This window comes from Eubalaena glacialis, chromosome 3 (genome assembly GCF_028564815.1).
Source record: "Eubalaena glacialis isolate mEubGla1 chromosome 3, mEubGla1.1.hap2.+ XY, whole genome shotgun sequence".
Classification (NCBI taxonomy): Eukaryota; Metazoa; Chordata; class Mammalia; order Artiodactyla; family Balaenidae; genus Eubalaena; species Eubalaena glacialis.
The window spans coordinates 13,098,094-13,110,825 of NC_083718.1; the positions used below are offsets into that span (position 1 = coordinate 13,098,094).

The window sequence follows — 12,732 nt, forward strand, 5'->3', positions numbered from 1 at the left end:
AGTTTCATTTTTTGTTTCCTCATTCCAAATAAAAGTTTCTTCCCTTTTTCCCTTTTCTTTTTCCTTTCTTTTTCTTCTCTCTCTCTCTCTCTCTCTGCCTCTCTCTCCCACCGGGTGATTACGGGATATGCTTCGGGGATGGGTGTCCCATCTTCCTTCTCATAATTTTCTCCCTCCAGAGATTCCCAAGTCAGTATCATCAGAGTTTGAGGCCTTTTCGACTGCAACTGTTGCTTTATTGAGTATAATGACTCTGACCTTAAGTCAGGTTTGAATTAAACCCTTGTCATGTTGATAATCTGAGACATTTGATAAGAACCAGTTTTTGTCTGTTTTACACTTATTCAATAGGGTGATGGTGTACTCTGGCCATTAGAGTGGAGTGGGGATAAAGCATTTAGGGGACACTTTGTATAAGGGTCTGTGCTATGGGCATTTCTCCCTGTAACTCTGCGGATCAGGATTCTTTTTGGCTGCAGAGATCTAGGCAGAAGCAGCAGTAGCAGAAGCATTTAAGGCACAGGGTCCTAGTGAATCATCTGCTTTTAGGATTAGGAGTGTGGACCTCAGCATGCCCATGGTCCATTAGCAAATATTTTCTCATGAGTAAATACCTGATGGGCCTGGATATTGCCCGGGGTATCAGTTTTTTACCTGAGCATTCTGTAGAATGGGGGGAGGGGGCAATGCCTGGTTGAGTCACAGAAAAAAATGGTCACAGTGTAAGAGTCATCCTATTAAGCGTAACATCAGTCAGACTTATACTTGAATCCAACCACACAAGTCAACCCAACACACAGGTCCAGGACAAAACACTTCATCCAGGACCGTCTTAAGATGGGCCTGATCCCATACTCTTCTCTCTAAAAGCCAATTACAAAAGCTTTCAACAAATGTTGGTTAAATCTATAGCAGGGGCTCAGTAGGACTCAGTAAATGTGGCACAGCCCAACACAAAGCCACACAACATCATGTATTAGATAACTAGCAGGCGGCATCTCATTGCACGTTCATGATCAGACAGCACAACCAGTTAGCAAGCCCAGAGCAAAACAGAAAGATTCTGGTCAAGGTGGAGATTGTCTAAATACCCTGTCCTCTGTGCCAACTGTCTTGTGGTTGCCCCATGGAAGTGAGATCAACTCCCCACTAAAATAATGGTTTAGATATCAAAACTGATTACCCCACACTCTCACCAAGAGGGCATGAAAGGTGTATTCCTTACATAATGGATAAAGTAAAGTGCCCCTAAGCTGGTCAGAAAATGAGTTAGAGAGCAAGGCTGAGCAAATGACTGGGGGGTTACTGTGGTTAGGGTTCCTGGACTTTCATGGTTTGAATTTCCCATCACCACCAAAAGAGGGAGCTCTCCAGCTTCCTTATTGGCCTTCCCAGATACGGGATGAAATGGAGAGAGGGAATGATGGGGCTAGAAAGATGTCAGCAGTAAAATATCAAAAATGGAGTCAAAAGTCTAATCATAATTTGCTCCTAGGACTGATACATTTCTTAATGTCTTTGTTTAAAAGTAAAAGGCACAACTTCTGCCATTCAAGGAGAAACGCTAACAATGAGACCAAAGTACCAGTTAATTAATAGTTCAGTCTGTGTCTTCAGGATTTCTTACCAGCCTGGAAAATCTGCATCAGGTAATGTGGCCTCAAGGTACAACACATACACTCCTTCTCATCAATACTCAAAGGTAACATACGTTAGGAATGAGAGTGGCATGGTGCAAATAAGAGCCAAGAGAGAAAGCAAGAAAATAATCTGACTCATTGGTCTTTGGCACAGATGACCACAAACTGGCTGTTCCAGAAACAGAGACTGCGCAGATCAACATTTGAGAGCCCGCAAAGATGCACAACATAAAAACCCAAACTATCAACCAATCAACCAAACACAAAACACATACAATTGAAAGAACCAGGCATAGATGTGTAACATCTCTTGGACTTTGTTTTATTCAAAACAAAACCACAAAACATAGACCTACTCACAAAAACTCTCCTCGTTAAAGTTACCACCCCCTATCGTTTTGGGTGTAAACTACTAGTGCCCTTTCAAAATATTAGCATATGTGTTATTTTTTTAAATGAAAAGTATAATATATAGAGAGAGTCATGAGTTTCTACTTCTTATTCTGCACAAATGATTTGTTAATATGTTTTGCAACATGGTTTCTATATCAATACGTATAGATCTGTCTCACAAATTGCTTTTGCAATTAATTTTATTTCCTGTTAAGGCAGACCTTCATTAGTCTTCCTAACTGATTTTTAATTAAACATTTTATTTTGGAATAATTATAGATTCACATGCAGTTGTAAGAAATAAGACACAGATATCGCTACCATTGACACAGTTTTCCCCAAAGGTAACATCTTTCAAAACTATAATACAACACTACAACCCAGATACTGACATTTCTATAAAAAGGTAGAGAATATTTCCATCATGACAAGGATCCCTGTGGCTACTGTTTTATAGCCATACACATCTCACTTCCCTCCTGCCCCTATTCCCACCTTAGGCCCTGGCAACCTGTAATCTCCTCTCCATTCTATAATTTCATCATTTCAAGAAATGTTACGGATAAATGGAATAATACAGTATGTAACGATTTAGAATTATTATTTTTAATGCAGCATAACTCTATGGAGATTTATTAGGAGCTTTGTATGTATCAGATTGTTGAAGGTCTGCATTTACCAGTTTGTTTACCCATTCATTTGTTGAAGTGATTCCAGATTTTGGCTATTACAAATAAATGTGCTATAAATATTTATGAAATATTTTTGTGTGAATATAAGTTTTCATTTACCTGTGACAAATGTGCAATGGCCAGATCATATGACAGTTACATGTTCAGTTTTTTTTAAGAAACTGTCCAATGTCTTCCACAGTGGCTATTCCATGTACAATATAAAAATGATCCAATTTCTCTGCATACTGACCTGTATTTTGTATCACTTTAAAAAAAAATTAGCCATTCTGATAAGAAAGGTGTGTAGTTATATTTAATTGTGCTTTTAATTTGTATTTCTTTGAATGGCTGATGGTGAATATCTTCCAAGTGTTTACTTGCCATGTGCATAGACTTGTGATTGTTAATTTTACGATTGTTTATCAACTTGACTAAGCCGTGGTACCAAGATATTTGATCAAAGACCAGTTTAGGTAACACTGAAGGTATTTTTACATGAGATTAAAATTTAAATCAGTAGACTTTGAAAAAAGCAAATTACCCTTCATAATGTGGATGGACCTCTTCCACTTCGCTGAAGTTTAAAAAAAAGTGAGGTCTCTTGAGGAAGACAGGATTCTGCCTCCAGAACGACTTTGGACCCCAGTTGTAATATCAACCTCTTCCCTGGATCTCCAGCCTGCCAGTCTGCCCCGCAGATTGTGTCTGCACTTGTCAGGCCCCAGAATCACACGACACAATTCCTTACAATAGTTCTCATTCTCTCTCTCTCTCTCTCTCTCTCTCGCTCTCTCTCTCTCTCCCCTCTCTCTCTCTCTTTCTCTCATATATACATACTAGTGTTTCTATTTCTCTGGAGAACCCTGAGTAATACAGTTCTCCTCAGTGAAATATCTGTATTCTGCCCATTTCCTAATCATTCAACTGTTGAGTTTTTAATATATCCTATAAACAATTTGCTGTAGAATTGTAGTTCACAACATTTTCCCCAGGATGTAACTTGTCTTATCATCTATCTAGCAGGATATTGTGCTATTTTATTGATGAAGTCCAATTTATCAAAACAACAACAACAACAAAACCCAAACTCTTAACCCAGAATTCCATATCTAGTAAAACTACCCTTCATATGAAGACAAAATAAAACCTTCCGTAGATAAATAAAATATGAGTAAGTTTCCAGCCATCAGAGCTGGACTGCAAATAACAGTAAATAGGTAATTTGAGATAAATTATACCAAATAGAACGTTAGGTGTAGGAAGAAATGAAGGGCATGCAAAACTGTAAATATAATCCTGTGTTGTGTTGTCTTTAATGTACATAGATGTAATATACATGAAAACTATTGCACAAAGGATGAGGGTAGTTAATTGTACATATCTGTAGCAAGACTTTTACATTTTAGGTACTAGATTAAGGGGGACTGTAATAGGTTAAGGGCACATTTTAAAAAATTTATTTCTTATATTAAAGTATTGTTGATTTAGAATATCATATTAGTTTCAGGTATAATATAGTGATTCAGTATTTTTTATAGATTTTACTCCATTTAAAGTTATTATTGGCTATATTCCAAGGATTAATTCTTTAATCCCTAGAGAAATCACTAAAAAGTGTAAAGAGGTATAGGTAAAAAGTCAATAGAATAAATAAGCTAGAATAATTTTTCAAAAACCAGTAGATAACTCAAGAAAGAACCCAACAGTAGGACAAGAAGGGTCAGTAGAGAGGATTGGGGAAGTAGCAAATAGTAAGACAGAACTCAGTCAAACAATTTATATTAATTTTGTTTACAATTAATGATCTAAATATTCCAAGTGAGAGGAAGTTAGGTTGAATTCAAAACAAGACCGAAGCATGTGCTCTCTACAGGATCATAATTTGAATTTAAAACACTGATAGAATAAAAGAAAATGATGGAAAGAGATTTATCAAACAACAGTAAATGTAAGAAAATGGTAGGGTTATAAAAATAGTGGAAATATTAAGTATCAAGACAAAGACTATCACAGAAGATGATAAAAGTTTCAAATATCAGGAAGATATAAATTCCTGGTGATTTACATGATAACAGAATTTTTAAAATAAATAAATCAAAAGCTCACAGAACTTAAAGCAATAGAGTTAAATCCAAAAGCAGAGTTGGAGATTTTGACAAACACCTCTCTGGAATGGATAACTAGACAAAAAGCAGTAACGATTCGGAAGGTATAAAAACAGTCAGTCAATTACCCTGACTGGTTTTACAAAATGCTATACCTAATAATTACAGAATATTTATTCTGCACCCAGACTTTTCATCAAAATAAGCCATATGCACCGGTCTCAATAGTTTCAAAGACAGAAATATTAGAAAGTATATTCTGAACATACTGGTCTTAAAATAATAATTAATTATAAAAGAAATTTAGAAATGTCCCATATATTTGGAAATTTTAAAAATCATTTGTAAAGAACTCATGGATTAAGAAAAAGTAATCACAGGGGTAATTATAAAATATTTTGAAATTAATTATATTAAAATCTCAATGTATCTAAATTTGTGGAATAGAATTAAAGCAGTGATGAGAGAGAAACTTATAGATATAAATGCTCATATTTTAAAAGAGTAGAAATAAATCATCTGTCATAAAAAGTAAAAGGAAGTTGAGTAATTTAAATCTGATGCAATTAGTAAGAAGGAAATAATAGTGATAAGAGCACAAATAAAAGAGAAAGTGGAACAGTAATAGTAGAATTAACAAAGAACAGGTACATTAACAAGATGATGTGAAAGAAAGAGAAGGAGCAAGTGAGAGGGTAAAAATTACCCACATAAGAAATGAAAGAAAGAATATCAATACTGATCATCCCACAGACCATAAAAGGTAATAAAAAGATTTTCATGTACAACCCTATGCCAAGAAATTGGACCATCTCCTTGAAGAATCACAACTTACCACACTTGTCACAGAATTGCCCTCTGCCAATTAAAGAAGTTAAATTTGTTAGAAACCATTACTACAAGGAAAACTCGAGACCCATATGCTTTCACAGTTGAGTTCCCTCAAACACGTTTGGAAGAATTGATAGCAACCATATACCATATCTTTCATAAAATAGAGAAGAAGAAAAATTCCAAACTTATGAAGGCAGAATAACACTGATATGAAAACAAGAATATTAAGGGTTGAATTGCATCCCACAAAAGGTATGCTGAAGTCCTAACTCCTAGTACCTTTGAATGTGACCTAATTTGGAAACAGGGTCTTTGCAGATGTAATCAAGTTAGTCTGAGGTTATACTGATTAGGATGGTCCTTAATCCACAGGACTTGTCTCCCTATAAGAAGAGGAGAAGACACAGACTCATGAAGAGAGAAGACCACATGACCAGGGAGGCAGCGATGGAAGACCAGTGGAGAGTCACGAGCGCTTGAGTTGGAAATGTCAATCATTTCACTGTGAAATTTAATCTTTATTAAATACTAATGGTGATGAAGTGGCAACAGTAGAGGAGGAGAGGGTGAAAACATATAGACACAGAGTATCAATAGTGAAAGTTCTCTGAAAATGGAGGAGTCCAAGAGATGCAGGTTAGTATAATTATGATGACAATAACTAGCAGGTATTGAAAACTTTATATATGCTTAACACTGTATAAACAAGCAGTAAAATCATTAAAACGTTCAATGAGACCACTTTATTTTGCACAAAATTAATAAATAATTAGGTAATGAACTAATAAAACCAACAAATAGCTATTGGTTTTTTTGGTCATGGTGAATTCATTCAAATTCAAATTCATGTACTTTCATTCCTTGAAATGTCTGGAATCAAAACATTTCTAAAGCTGTATTTGACAAAAAAAAATGCATTAACTGAGATTTATTTGAGTTTGTTCAAATAGTAAAAATCGATTTAAATTTTTTGGGGGGGAATCATAAATGAAATCTATTTTCATACTATCATAAGATCCTTTAAAAGTTTTTCCCAGTGGTATCATATATGTAAAGTATAAACAGCTACAACAGGGTAAAAAGCATCCTGTATTTTAGTTTTTACAAATTCTACAGCAAGAGGCAGGAGAGTGGAAGAATGTATAAGTTGAAGTTACTTATATTTTTGAGTCCTTGTTTCTTCTTGAAAGTGATGCCAAAATATTATAAATTTCTCAAGAGACCATTTTATAATAAGGAATTCCTGTATTTACCTATAAAAATCCAGTGTCAGATACGTAATCCCTTGTACTGAACATCAGAGAAACGAGATGTGCTGTCAGACAGTACCTGTGATGGTGAGGATGAATGGATAAAAGTCTGTTGGGCTTTTTTTTGTCAGTTATTTCCAAGTTTTTCTTAGTTGTATCTGACAGTGTTATAAATCCATTCATCTTGTTAAAGCTTTTGTGGAAACTAACTTGTTAAAACTACCACTTGACTTTGATAAGTAAAAGGGTAGTAATGCTTTATAACAGCCTTTTATTTCAAAACATGATGCACTTTGTCAATTTTTGAATAATAATGACTTTGTGGTCTTGGATTTATGACTAATTCATCATATTCATTGACAGGTTATTGTATTTTGGAGGTGCAGAGATGCCCATGATATTCTGAGCTGTTGTAATTGATCAAAACTTCTTAAAGGGAAATAAAAAATATTCTTTTGATAAAATGCAATGTTAAAAAATATAGTCACCCTATGGTGACTGGCCCCTTTCTCTTTTTTTTTTTCTTCACTTCTCTGCTTTTATTGTGCAAAGAAAGGGATAGTAGCAGCTTTTACTCTAAATGATTTTGAATTAGCCACATAATTCTTATGCAGAAACATTATTTAAAGAACAATTCTTTCCCCTCCCTAAATATACCAAAATGTCTATTACAAGGTATGTAAAATTTTACACTATTTTAAATCTTATGTTTTACAAATTATACTAATCAAGTATTTTATTAGCATCAGATAAATACCAAGCACGTCCCATACTGCTGCTAAGCCATGTTGAGAAACAAATATCTCTCTGAACTTCTCATTGGTAAGCAGAGGCTCTAGGCAACATGGACTGAAGCGAAGAAAAAGCTTAGTATCCAAGCAGTTTTCTACCTGTAACCAGGCCTCCAACCAAGGTGGAAATCTCCTATACTTGGTGCCTTAATAAAGCTGATAAGCAGCTGCCAGGAGACCTGTCAGGTAGACCAGGGACAGCAAAGTAATGGCAACTATAGGCAAGGTTTTATTCACAATCTCAATAGGAATCTTGTAAAAGTCACTCTGCTGGTTTCTAGCATACGGATGAATCACACCTCTGACAAAAGAATAACGAAAGAAAAATGTGGCCAGGCTACCACCACTGGCCCTCTCCAGAGAGTAAACAGTCGCAGGGGTAAATTTTCAATCTCCCTAGCTGATGATAATGATACCAAGTCAATGGGAATTAAATTCAACTGACCGGCAAGTTCAATAACCTGCTGTCGAGCTTGAATATTGTTGCTACACATATAAACCTGCCAGCTGGCATCCTTAGGTCCTAACTGAAGTGCCCAAGCTGAGACAACATTAAATCCTTTCACAATCAAGGAGTCCAGGAATAATGAAGCCAAATATTCTGCACTGGATTCTGGGTATTGGTTTATCCTCATGTTATTGCTCACATCAATCAAGGATTTTACCCATAAGCAGATGTCTCAGGTCCCACAGGGAGATGTAATGTTATCTATGTATGGCAACATATATTATATTTACTTTTTTTTTTTTTTTACCAAGCTAATACATTTATTTTTTTATTTTTATTTTTTTAACATCTTTATTGGAGTATAATTGCTTTACAATGGTCTGTTTCTGCTTTATAACAAAGTGAATCAGTTATACATATACATATGCTCCCATATCTCTTCCCTCTTGCATCTCCCTCCCTCCCACCCTCCCTATCAAGTGTCCATCATCGGATGAATGGATAAAGAAGATGTGGCACATATATACAATGGAATATTACTCAGCCATATTTACTTTTATTAGAGCATCTTCATGGTCAGTGACATCTACTACATGAGGAAAAAATTCAGAAGCAAACTTAGGATTTCTGCTTCCTATGATCACATGATAGCCACATCTAAAGAGTCGAATGGTCAGGGATTTAGCAAAATCTCCACTTCCAATTACACCTACAGAGACTTTCTTTGCACCTTTGTTACCACTTATGCCATTAGGCAAAAAAGTTTCGCTAAGGCTTTTGGGGCTTCCCATCATAGAGATCGATTCCATGATACAGACTCTTCCAAGATCACCACGGATATCCTGAGAATCTTGTTCAAACGCAGATTCTGATTCAGTAGGTCTGGAGAGGCCCGAGATTCTGCACTTCTGATAAGGTGGTGCCGAGGCTGCCCCGGGCCCCTCTTTGAACAGCAAAGCTCTCCGCGCCCTCCGTGGGGGGCAGAGGCGGGCCTCGCAGCTCCCCTCGAGCAGCGCCGACTCCCCTGGGGCCTCCCCAGGGGCCTCCCAGGGCTCTTCGGCCTAGGGATCCCGCCCCCGGCCCGCGGCTGGCAGCTTCCCCACCTCCGACTGGCCCCATTCTGTAATGCCCCGTATCAGTCTCTCCCTTCTTCCTGAGTCACATCGGAAAGCTAGATGACAGCATTTCAGAAGCGGTCCCCCTCAGAGGATGTGAAGAACGTACAGCCAGTAGGTTGGCTCAAGCAGTGGGAGGTAAAGGGTGCATTTTCAATGTAGTGATGAGGCAACAACAAACTTTATAGCAGATGAAATGACTACTTCATGGACATGCAATGGAAAAAGGTAATATTTAAGGGGGAAAGATAAAACAAGACAGAGAAAGCGACAGTATTAAAAGAATGGAATCAAGCACAAAGACAATTTCTGTGGCTGAAAAACTTGACAAGCAATTCAGGAAGTATCTGGAAAGTCCCATCCCTGGAAGCATTGTTCTATAGCTGTGTTCTCCTCTCTTGCTGCTGTGGTCATCAGTTTTAGAAAACAGTTCTTTGTGAATATTTTTATGTTTCTTCAAGGCCCAGGCTTTCTGACCTAAGAGCACTGGCAAGCTTGATTAAAGGTTGATTGCAGGCTTCCCTGGTGGTGCAGTGGTTAAGAATCCGCCTGCCAGTGCAGGGGACATGCGTTCGAGCCCTGGTCTGGGAAGATCCCACATGCCACGGAGCAGCTAAGCCCATGCGCCACAACTACTGAGCCCAAGAGCCACAACTACTGAAGCCAGTGTGCCTAGAGCCCGTGCTCTGCAACAAGGGAGGCCACTGCAGTGAGAGGCCCTCACACCGCAACAAGGAGTGGCCCCCACTAGCTGCAACTAGAGAGAGCCTGCGCACAGCAACAAAGACCCAACACAGCCAAAAATAAATAAATTAAATAAATAAATTAAAAAAAAAAAATCTTAAAGGATGATTGCCTCAGAAGCTATATATTGGATATTGCTCCAAAGAGACTATGGGAATTAAACTCATCTGACGCAGAGACATTTGCTCAAATTCCAGGACAGTAAAAATCTAGGTACCTTCCTAACACTCTCCCCAGAAAAGATTTTTTTATTCTTTTTTTATTTTATTTTGTTTTTCTGCAACTCAAAGTAAAGACCTTTCTTTCAATGAAGGGGAGGTTGGGCCCATAGACGAACTGTCCTCTATAAATTCTGAATCATGTTACATCAAGATTCTTGAGATGCAGGAACAAGTGAACATTTGGCTGACATTGTGCCCCTCCATGGGCTTCAGGGCTCCAGGAAATGGCACTAAGATTCTCTATGAGAAATAAACTGTTTTCTAGCCCAGAGATTACATGGTTTCTGTCAACACACACACACACACACACACACACACACACACACACACACTGTCACCTGCAGAGAAGTTCTATACTTGGTTCCTCACTCTGTATTGCCTATTTCACTGTTTCCTGGATTCTGATCCTCTAGGCCTCATCACCTGGACTTAGGATTCACCCTCCTGACCCAGGTCCACTGTGACCCCCAGCTTTAAGTGCCCTGTTCTTCACCATGGCCAGCCTAATCCCATGGTTACACATATCAGGCCTTTTCATCCTGCTTCTATCACCCAGAGTACCCTGATTCTAAACCCTGATTTTAACCGAATGCTCAGCACTTGCAAGATCTTATTATTAACAACAGATATATTATTATTATTGTCCATATGGCCAAGAAAGACACTAAGGCTTCCTGAATCTCAAAATTGAGATGTTAACACCTGCTCTTCTGTCTACGTTATAAGGCACTTGTGAAAATCACTTAAGATTTTTTGTGTAAAAGTAAATTGTAAACTGTGACACACTAACAAATAAGGCTTTCTTATAATGATTAATATCATCAAAGTCTATAAATAGTTGCTTCAACATTGACATTCCTATTTGCTAATTTTTCTCATGCTTCATGTAATTAACTCGACTCCTAATTGATAAAAATGACAATACTGTAAATCAAAAACATGGAAAAGACAAAGTATAAAATGATTCCAAAGGTGTCTGAGAAAAATATAAGAACTTCTTATATAATTTTTATTCCTTATTTTTCTACAAATTTTTGATTCATATACTATATTTATATAGTAAGAAATGTATATAATTGTAAATGTCTGTGATTGCTCAACACTTTTCTTTCTTAAGAGGTGTATGATCAAAAATGTTTGCAGACCACACTGACTTAAAGAACTACAAAAATCTGACAATGGATGTTTTTATATATTACTGTTACATATATATGCTGCAATCAACTGTCTTAAAATATTTGTATCAATGACCAATACCTCTCATTTTAGGGATATCTTTAAGGAGATAATCAGAAATAAGCTTGAAGAACTATGATTTAAAATGTTCATTGTGATGCTATTTATAATAACACTTGGAAAATGAAATAAACTTCTCAGATATAGCCATCACATAAATATATAAAATGAAGCAAAATGTTCGACATAAAGGAAATGGATAAATAAACAATGTTATATAGGTAGGTCAATAGAGTACACAGATTATTGAACTAAAATAAAATTTTGATTTTGATTTTAATAACTATTTTAAAGAGTATTTATGAACTTATGAGACTACTTGAAAAATATATAAGTAGAAAAGCAAAAACATGACTGAAAATGATTAGGTACATGCATGCATATATATATATACACACACACATATATATACACACACACATGAAATACTGAAGGAAAATGTATCAGTGATATTATCAATATTAATGTTATTAAAATGTTTAGAAAATGTATATTTACTTTCTTATTGCTTTGTTTATCAAGTCATGAAATTAGGAGTTCTCTGACCATCTCTGAATATGAATTGGCAAAATATTTATGTTCAGTGATATCTCAAAATGTTATCTATTGGAGTTGATGGATAGTTTCCCGATCTTCCAGAGTTTCTCAGGAAGATCAAGCCCTAGTACCAGTACTTGCTTGATAACACAGCCCTCCCTTCCCTAACATATTATTACTTTGCTGCTGGTGTATCCTGGGTACACTTCCCAAATAAACTCTTTGTTCTCAAATCCTTGTCTCAGGCTCTGCTTCTGGAAAAATCTAAAGTAAGATAAGGGATCAAAATTATAAGACACAGATACAGACGTTATATCTAGGGATTACTCCAGATTTTACTCAGACCCACCATTCCTCTCTAATATAAATTCTTCTTTGAGAGTTTTATTCAATAATTTATTGTCTACATGAGTAGCAATACTTTGATCTACCACCTGCATGAATATTTTTTAAAAATCCCTATGTCCATCCCTGTTCTCTTTCTTGAAATTTAAATCCACATATTCAATTTTCAACTAGACATTCATATGTTTACATATTTTCTACATTCATCTGAAACACATTATATTCAAAGTGAAATTTTTATCTCCATTTTCTCTGTAAGATGTCTTCCTCCCTTTGAACCTGCTAACTCTCCTGTAAGTAAAGTGTTACTTTTATTTAAATATGTGCTATTTTTATCTTGCCTCATGTTTTATGAATCTCTTGCCTCTGTTTGTACAGGTCACTTAGGAGACATTAAAG

General features: G+C 36.3%; 1 pseudogene; it reads right to left on the reverse strand.

Annotated features, from left to right (window-relative positions):
- Positions 1 to 7,641: 7,641 nt before the first annotated feature.
- On the reverse strand, positions 7,642 to 8,926 carry LOC133086906 (metalloreductase STEAP2-like; annotated as a pseudogene).
- Positions 8,927 to 12,732: the final 3,806 nt, after the last annotated feature.